We start from the raw sequence: 9,938 nt of genomic DNA, 5'->3' as shown, positions 1-9,938 counted from the left end.
TTTTGCATTTTAAATGGATAAAATATTTACCCCAAAGACTGTTTTACTTCAAAAGACACTGAATTACTTTAAACTGACAAATTGAAGGTTTTCTTCTGTCATTAGTAAGAATCTAACAAGATGAAGGCAACTGTAAAGGGTAAAAAGTGAGTGAGACTTTTCTGAGTAGTATATAAATTTCAGTCCTGCTTTTAGGGGTGTGTGTGTGTGTGTGTGTGTGTGTGTGTGTGTGTTGAAAGATGGAAATCGGTGTGTTAATAGAGGTCAACTCTGAATGGTGAAATTGTTATGTGATTATTATTTTATTTTTCCTTCTCATCATTCAACATGTATTTATTGAACATTTACCATATGCCAAACATGCTTCTTTATGCTTATATATATTTCTTTTTTTTTTTATGCTTATCTATATTTCTTAATTTCTCTACAATTATACAATTACTATGCTTCACTTACATAAAGAGAAAAACATCATTTAATGCTACTTAAAAATGAGTTTATCCAGTTTACTCAAAGATGGGGTATTTCAATGATCTGTATCCCACCATGTGAGTTGTAAACAAGCCTTGAAGTTGGATTCTTCTCTTCCCGAGCATATGTTTATGAGTTTCAGTTCAGTTCAGTCGCTCAGTCATGTCTGACTCTTTGCAACCCCATGAATCACAGCACGCCAGGCCTCCCTGTCCATCACCAACTCCCGGAGTTCACTCAAACTCATGTCCATCGAGTTGGTGATGCCATCCAGCCATCTCATCCTCTGTCTTCCCCTTCTCCTCCTGCCCCCAATCCCTTCCAGCATCAGGGTCTTTTCTAACTAGTCAACTCTTCGCATGAAGTGGCCAAAGTATTGGAGTTTCAGCTTCAGCATCAGTCCTTCCAGTGAACACCCAGGACTGATCTCCTTTAGAATGGACTGGTTGGATCTCCTTGCAGTCCAAGGGACTCTCAAGAGTCTTCTCCAACACCACAGTTCAAAAGCATCAATTCTTCGGTGCTCAGCTTTCTTCACAGTCCAACTCTCACATCCATACATGACCACTGGAAAAACCATAGCCTTGACTAGACGGACCTTTGTTGGCAAAGTAATATCTCTGCTTTTTATTATGTTATCTAGGTTGGTCATAACTTTCCTTCCAAGGAGTAAGTGTCTTTTAATTTCATGGCTGCCATCACCATCTGCAGTGATTTTGGAGCCCCCAAAAATAAAATCTGACATTGTTTCCACTGTTTGTCCATCTATTTCCCATGAAGTGATGGGACCAGATGCCATGATCTTAGTTTTCTGAATGTTTATGAGTTTAGTTAATTGTAAATTCCAAGCTTCTCAGTAATCATTTTGTAGAGTTTATACAGAGCTTACTTCCTACACAGACCTTTTCATTCACAATTTTAGACCTACCATGTTGTGATTATATACAAACCAGCATTCTGTCTTGATTTTCAGAAGTAGAGCAAGCTTGCTGAGTAGCACAAAACCCTAGTGATCAAATGATCGTACACAAGAATGGATTAGAAAGGTTCAGTGGAAGTTAAGTCTGGTAGTTGATTATGTTTTAGAGATAATGACCTTTCTATGTAATGACCACATCAAATACAATGAGTGTTCTTTGCAGATCAGTCATGGACACCCTGACATGTCTTGTGGCTGCCTGTACAAGTATTCTTTGCAAGGTACAGGTGGCACAGCTAGTGGGATATTTCCATTAGCTCTCCCATGACTATTAAATACACTCTCTGGTGGCTTTTGGGATTTGTAAATGATTAGTTGATAATAATTTCATTTTAAAAAATTCTCATGAAGATATCTCCCCAAATTAGTCATATCTTTTGGTGGTAGTATCTAGCATTCAACCTGCAAAGTCATCCAAAGTCGAGTAGAACATGAAGTCTTTGTTTCTTTGGATCAGTCAGCAGACTGCACAGTGGTATCAAGTGCCGCTGCCTTAACTATTTCTTAGCTCTTAAGTTCAACTGATTATCCTCCTCTATACCCCTGCCCCCAGATTCCTAGAGGGAAAAGATCCCTTTCTTCAGACTTTTCCCATATTTTCAGTTTGAGTTGAGTTTATACCACAAAAGAAAAATGCAAGTTATCTTCTAACTTTTTGATTGAGAAGTAATCAAAGAAATAAAGACTCTACCACTCCAATATTTTTGGCTGGAAAATTCCATGGACAGAGGAGCCTGGCAGGCTACCATCCGTGGGATCACAAGGAGTTGTACTAATGTGTGAGTGACTAACACATTCACATTCAATGACATTAAGACATTATTTACTTTAGATTTATGACAGTGATTTTATTGACAGATTTTTAAATTAAATAGTCAAATAATGAAATATATCATTAATTAAGTAAATGTGATACCTAGAATAAACATTAAAGGTGTTGGTACAAGTGGTTCCATTAACTTTTAAATTACATTTTGGAGGGCACAAATACATTCTTTGTGATAAATAGAGATGCTACATTTTATTGTATTTTGGAGAAATCTCATTCTTTCATAAAACTTTGATGATATTTAGCTTTTCTCTTTTTGATTATAGAAAAGATTGTTTGATATTCCTTTTTTGCTCTCAATAAATCTCTGACAAATTACCTGACATTGACCATTTTCACTGACCCTTAGACTTATTCTTTTCTTGTTATTTCCAAGTGTTCATTGACAGTTTGAATATCAGTCATGTATTTAATTTTTTTTCCACAAAATAGTAAAAACTGACAAATGTACAGTTAATACTTCAGTATTCTAGTATGCCTATATAAACTTGTGCCAGCCATATCCTGCCTAGGAAGTAGCTTTTCTGTTCATTTATAACTTGTTCCTTTGGCAGTAATATTTGCTTTCTCTGGGTTCTTTAAGAATCAGTTTTTCATCACTTGTTCTTGCAGAGAAAAGAGATAGAAAGATGATGACAGTGATGACGATGATAATTCTGGTGATGATGTTGATGCTGATGACAGTGTTAATAGTGGTGATGATGGTGGTGATGATGGTGATGGTGATGACAGTGTTAATAGTGGTGATGATGATGGTGGTGATGATGGTGATGGTGGTGAATATGATAATGGTGCTGATGGTGGTGATGATGGTGATGGTGGTAATGATGGTGAATATGATAATGGTGATTATGATGATGGTGGTGATGATGGTGGTATGATGGTGATGATGATGGTGGTGATGATGGTGATGGTGATGACAGTGTTAATAGTGGTGATTATGATGGTGGTGATGATGCTGGTGATGATGGTGATGATAATTCTGGTGATGATGTTGATGCTGATGACAGTGTTAATAGTGGTGATGATGATGGTGGTGATGATGCTGGTGGTGATGATGGTGATGGTGGTGATGGTGGTGAATATGATAATGGTGATTATGATGATAATGCTGGTGATGATGGTGATGATGCTGGTGATGATGGTGATGGTGATGACAGTGTTAATAGTGGTGATGATGATGGTGGTGATGATGGTGATGGTGGTGAATATGATAATGGTGCTGATGGTGATGGTGGTAATGATGGTGAATATGATAATGGTGATTATGATGATGATGATGGTGATCGTGGTGATGATGGTGGTGATGACGACCATGTTGATAGTAATGATCATGATGGTGGTAATGATGAAAGAGAAAAAATTGTAGAATTCTTATGTGCCACACACTCTTCATATCATCCATATGAACTCAGCTAGACCTCACAGTGACCCTATAACTATGACAAGTGCTCTTGTCATTTCCATCTTTTTTCAGAGAAGGAAAACTGAGGCATAAAGAGATGAAGTAACTTGCTTGAGGTTGCACAGTTTGCATTAAGCAAGGAAGAGACTGAGTGTGTAGTCTTAAAGTACCCTCTCTATAATTGGAAGCCCATTACTGTATTAAAATCTTCGTGAGATACAAATATAGCAAAATCTGTTGGCTTTTAAATTGGAATCTATTTTTTTAAAATACAGTATTACTGTTTGGTACCAACATTGCCATATATTGTTACTTATATGGTCGTATTCCACGGATTAGAATATACCTCACTTAACTTTATATCTTAAAAGAAATCAATATCCGTTTTTAAAGTTTACTGTGGCATTAAATTCCCACAAAGATGGAAAGCAGTGAAGCAAGTTAAGTGTTTATTGCATGCATGCTAAGTCCCTTCAGTCATGTCCAACTCTTTGTGACCCCCGTGGACCGTAGTCTGCTGGGATCCTTTGTCCATGGGATTTTCCAGGCAAGAATGCTGGAGTGGGTTGCCATTTCCTTCTCCAGGGGATCTTCCTTACCCAGGGATCAAATCTGTGTCTTGTATGTCTCCCGCATTGGCAGATGGGTTCTTTACCACTAGTGCCACTTGGGAAGGCCAGGCTTTAAATATGGAAATTTAGAGAAATGAATATAACTGTTATTCTGAGAACTACAAAAGAAACCACAAAAGAACAACTTTGATCAGAAAAATAAGCACAATTTTATTTGTCCTGGAAAACAATGAAATTTTTCTAAATGGTTCCTGAGATTGAAAAATGATTATTGGATTCTTATAGAGTTTGATGTTTGTCAAGAATTATCATATTCTTTTTACAGGAAAATGAACCAGCTTCTAATGAGAGATTTGTATTTAAGTGCGTTATTCAGTTTCTAATTACCCATTTTCTGGTAAGGCAGGGTAATAGTTTGCATAAAAGCTAGTGAAAGAAAATGTTGCTTGACAAATGTGAAGGCAATCAGAAGTATCTCTTGTATTTTCTTAGTATTCCTGAAAAAAAAAAAAAAGACATTTTGTTCTGCAGAATATTTTGGAATGGATTAAATACATTCTGTGACAAAGATGCAAACATGCTTAGGAATTCCTTGATTCCTGTATGCATTTATTCACAATGAATGCTTTCAGTGTGTCAGACACAGTATTTGGCTTAGGGAACACAGAGATAAAGGATATTAGCCTTTTCTGAAGGAATTCAGTAAAGGAAACATAAAGAGAAGATTACATGACAAGGTAATTAGTACCTTAATAAAACTAAAGTGCTAGAGGAGTGCTAAAAGTTAGCTACCTAATCGAGGCTTGGGGTCATGGAAAACTTTCTCTAGCAGATGCTATGAGTTGAGTCCTGAAAAATTAGTAGAAATTAGCAGGGCAATAGGGGTGTTCACTTCAGACAGAAAGCTAGCATGTACAATGGCTTGGAGGCATGAGTGTGTGTGGACCGCTTGAGCAACATCAGGTAATTGGCCTGAGCAAAAGCAAAGAGTGCTGATGGTGATAGCAAAAAGAGATGCTGGAGAAGTAGACAGGGATTATATCATGAAAGGTTTTGAATATCCAGATTGGTTGGACAAGCTAAGGACAAACCATTGAAGAATTCCTCCTTGATAGGGAGTGATATGGTCACACTGGGACCTGGGACAGTGACTTGGGGAGCCTTGAGAAGGATGGACTGGAAACTGAGAGATCAGTTTGGATGTTGTTGCTATGATACAGAGGAGGATATATGATTATCTGAAATAAAACTGTGGCATTGAGGATATACATTAGTTAGGGTGTGCTAATTGCTCTAATGAACTACTCCAAATCTTTATTGATACAATAATATAACCTTTCCCATTCAAATATAATTTGAGGTCATTTGAGGAAGGGGAAGGGATCAATTCCATGTTGTCATTTATGAACCTAAATTTCTCCACAGTGGTTCCACCATTTTCCTAGAGCCATAGAATCCTTGACTATGTCTACTTTATTCTGTCTTACTGACAAAATAAAGACTAGGGCAGCAAATATTGAGTATTAGAGAGAGATTTGAGGGTCCTTGCTCAGCAGTGTCATACAGTAGTTCTATCCAGAGCACATCATGTGGCTCTACCCAGCCACAAGGGATTCTGGGATATAGTCCTTCTGTGTGCTCTGGAGCTTGGTGAGCATGGTTCTGTCACTTAAGTCATGTCTGACTCTTTGCGACCCCATGATTGCAGCACACCAGACTTACCTGTCCTTTACTATCTCTTAGAGTTTGCTTAAACTCATGTCAACTGAGTCAGTGATGCCATCTAACCATCTCATCCTCTGCTGACCTCTTCTCTTTTTGCCTTCAATCTTCCCCAGCATCAGGGCCTTTTCCAGTGAGTTGGTTCTTCACATCAGGTAGCCAAAGTATTAGAGCTTCAGCTTCAGTGTAAGTCCTTCCAGTGAATATTCAGGGTTGATTTCCATTAGGATTGACTGGTTTGATCTCCTTGCTGTCCAAGTTCTCAAGAGTCTTTAATAGCACCACAGTTCGAATGCATCAATTCTTTGGCACAGCCTTCTTTATGGTCCATCTCTCATATCCATACCTGGCTACTGGAAAAACCATAGCTTTGACTATACCTATATATACATGCATAAGTATGTAAGTAATGGGCGAGCACATACCCACATTCAACTATTTTTAATCTATAAAATGTCCATTTCATGTGGCTCAATCTGTATGTAATAGAGACAAGAAAGTAGACTCAAAGGATGTTATAAAAAGGAAAATAGTGACCAATTGGGTACAGAAGCTTCGAGAAGGGAAAGAATGTATGTTTATTTGTTCACATAAGTAACATGGTCATTGCAAAAGATAATGAGAAGAGGATGCTGAGTTTGAGATGCTTCCTGTAGATCTCCACAGGACATGCTGTCTCATTTTCTTCAGACCTCTGCTAAAATGTCACTAAATAAAATAGCAGCATGCCACCCTCTCTTTCCCTATGATCCTCCTTTATTTTCTTTATGGAACTCCCCACATAGTGTTCATTTTTTGCTTATTAGTTGTCTCTTCTCACTCAAATACAGGCTCCAAGAGAGCAAAAATGACTTTGTTTATATTCACCACTGTCTCCCATATTGCATAGAACAATGCCTGGCACATAACAGGTACTCAAAAAGTAAGTGTTGAGTGTGTAAATGAATCAAAGTGGAAGTTGCCTGCAGTCTATTGGTTGTAGTAATGAACGCTAATGTTTATTGAGTATTGACAATGGGACAGATACTGCTCTAAATACATTGCAAGTATTAACTCATGTAATAAAGCATGCCTGTAAGCTAGATACAACTAGTATCTCTATTTTACAGATGAAGAAACTATAGTGCATACAGCTTAAGAGACTTGGCCAAGTTCACAGTGCTAGATATGAGATTCAAATGTAGGTATTAGGGTTTCAGAGTTTACACTCTTAACCATTATGCTATTCTGACACTTAATTTTAAAACGTTTGGGAGCTGGACTGGAGCCTGAGATTAGGAAGTTATCAGTGCATGTGTGCTCAGTTGTATCCAACTTTGTGTGACCCTTTGGACTGCAGCCCACCAGGCTCCTCTGTCCATGGGATTTTCCAGGCGAGAATACTGGAGTGGGTTGCCATTTCCTCTTTCAGGGGATGAAGTCATCAGATGAATTTAAATGTGAGTAGAGGTCAACTATGCATTGAAATTTTTTTCAGATTGACCTGGAACTCTTACCCTGAATTTGCCAGAGTTCATTGCTCTCCCCATTATTTTGGGAATTTCCATAAGCTTAAATTTACTAGACCATTGTCTATTACAATTACCTATTTCCTTTAGTTACTTTTAGTTTACTTGTCTCCTCATAGGATTTCCTGTGACTGTTCCTCTCTTTCTGCTTCACATCAGTGTAGACATGGATGAAAGCTTTCTTTCCCTAGCTTTTCCAGAATAACTGTTCCCAAAGGCATTATGCAAGTAGCGAAATCTATAGAAGGTTAGAGGTAAGAGAGCAGAAACACTGAAAAACTCAAGCAAAGAATATAAAGAGGAAACATCTGACATTTCTGTTTGTAAAAGTATTTGAAGGACAGTTCTTCTCAGTACCTGTCACTGAGAAGGTCCCACTGGGTGTATTACAGCTACTCACTAGCCTCTCAGGGTGTTGTTACTCTTTATTCCTTTCTTAAGTTCTCCCTTCATTTCAACCTTTGGCTCTCTCCACCTCCAAATTCCCCTTAATTACATATGAGGAGAGGTTAGTTACTTATTTTCCTTTCTGTTTCCAGGACCTATTCTTAAAATATAACCTTAACACCCAAAAGCACCTCTAAACTTGTTCAGTTGCTAAGTCATGTCCGACTCTTTGTGACCCCATGAACTGCAGCATGCCAAGCTTCCCTGTCCTTCACTATCTCCCTGAGTTTGCACAAACTCCTGCCCATTAAGTCGGTGATGCCATCCAACCATCTAATCTTCTGCTCTCCCTTTCTCCTCCTGCCCTCAATCTTTCCCAGTATCAGGATCTTTTCCAATGAGTCAGCTGTTTGCATCACATGGCCAGAATATTAGAGTTTCAGCTTCAGCATCAGTCCTTCCAATGATATTCCAGGCTGATGTTCTTTAGGATTGACTAGTTTGATCTCCTTATTGTCCAAGCGACTCTCAAGAGTCCTCTCTAGCACCACTTAAACAAGGGGAATTATCTTTCCAAAAGAGACTCTGGTGTCTGTTGTTAAGATGGTATTTTCCACCCTATTACAATCAAGGCCAGAGGCGGTGGGCGGGAGGAGCTTCCCCACACCCCCACGCCTGAGGCAAGGGCGGCTTCCGGGAGGAGCAACCCCACGCCCGAGGCCAGGGGTGGTGGCCAGGAGGACCAACCCCACGTCCAAGGAGCCGTGGCTGCGCGGGCGCAGGAGGGCCTAGAGGATCTATCCCACGTTGAAGGTCAGGAAGGGCGGTGGTGAGGAGATACCCCTCGTCCAAGGTAAGGAGGAATGGCTGCGCTTTGCTGGAGCAGCCGTGAAGAGATACCCCACGCCCAAGGTAAGAGAAACCCAAGTAAGACGATAGGTGTTGCAAGAGGGCATCAGAGGACAAACACACTGAAACCATACTCACAGAAAACTAGTCAATCTAATCACACTAGGACCACAGCCTTGTCTAACTGAATGAAACTAAGCTGTGCCCGTGAGGCAACCCAAGACGGGTGGGTCATGGTGGAGAGATTTGACAGAATGTGGTCTACTGGAGAAGGGAATGGCAAACCACTTCAGTATTCTTGCCTTGAGAACCCCATGAACAGTATGAAAAGGCAAAATGATAGGATACTGAAAGAGAAACTCCCCAGGTCAGTAGGGGCCCAATATGCTACTGGAGATCAGTGGAGAAATAACTCCAGAAAGAATGAAGGGATGGAGCCGAAGCAAAAACAATACCCAGCTGTGGATGTGACTGGTGATAGAAGCAAGTGGTCCAATGCTATAAAGAGCAATATTAAATAGGAACCTGGAATGTCAGGTCCATGAATCAAGGCAAATTGGAAGTGGTCAAACAAGAGATGGCAAGAGTAAATGCCGACATTCTAGGAATCAGCGAACTGAAATGGACTGGAATGGGTGAATTTAACTCAGATGACCATTATATCTACTACCACGGGCAGGAATCCCTCATAAGAAATGGAGTGGCCAACATGGTCAACAAAAGAGTCCAAAATGCAGTACTTGGATGCAATCTCAAAAATGACAGAATGATCTCTGTTCGTTTCCAAGGCAAACCATTCAATATCACAGTAATCCAAGTCTATGCTCCAACCAGTAACACTGAAGAAGCTGAAGTTGAACGGTTCTATGAAGACCTACAAGACCTTTTAGAACTAACACTCAAAAAAGATGTCCTTTTCATTATAGGGGACTGGAATGCAAAAGTAGGAAATCAAGAAACACCTGGAGTAACAGGCAAATTTGGCCTTGGAATATGGAATGAAGCAGAGCAAAGACTAATAGAGTTTTGCCAAGAAAATGCACTGGTCATAACAAACACACATCTCTTCCAACAACACAAGAGAAGACTGTATACATGGACATCACCAGATGGTCAACACTGAAATCAGATTGATTACATTCTTTGCAGCCAAAGATGGAGAAGCTCTATACAGTCAGCAAAAACAAGACGAGGAGCTGACTGTGGCTCAGACCAT

General features: G+C 39.5%; 1 protein-coding gene across 1 annotated transcript in view; it reads left to right on the top strand.

Moving 5' to 3' along the window:
* Positions 1–9,938, top strand: part of ST8SIA1 (ST8 alpha-N-acetyl-neuraminide alpha-2,8-sialyltransferase 1) — a 165,051-nt gene that overhangs the window by 132,377 nt on the left and 22,736 nt on the right. The window lies entirely within an intron of this gene.

This window comes from Bison bison, unplaced genomic scaffold (genome assembly GCF_000754665.1).
Source record: "Bison bison bison isolate TAMUID 2011002044 unplaced genomic scaffold, Bison_UMD1.0 scf7180017864370, whole genome shotgun sequence".
NCBI classification, from domain to species: Eukaryota; Metazoa; Chordata; class Mammalia; order Artiodactyla; family Bovidae; genus Bison; species Bison bison.
This window is presented reverse-complemented; position numbering and strand designations above follow the sequence as displayed.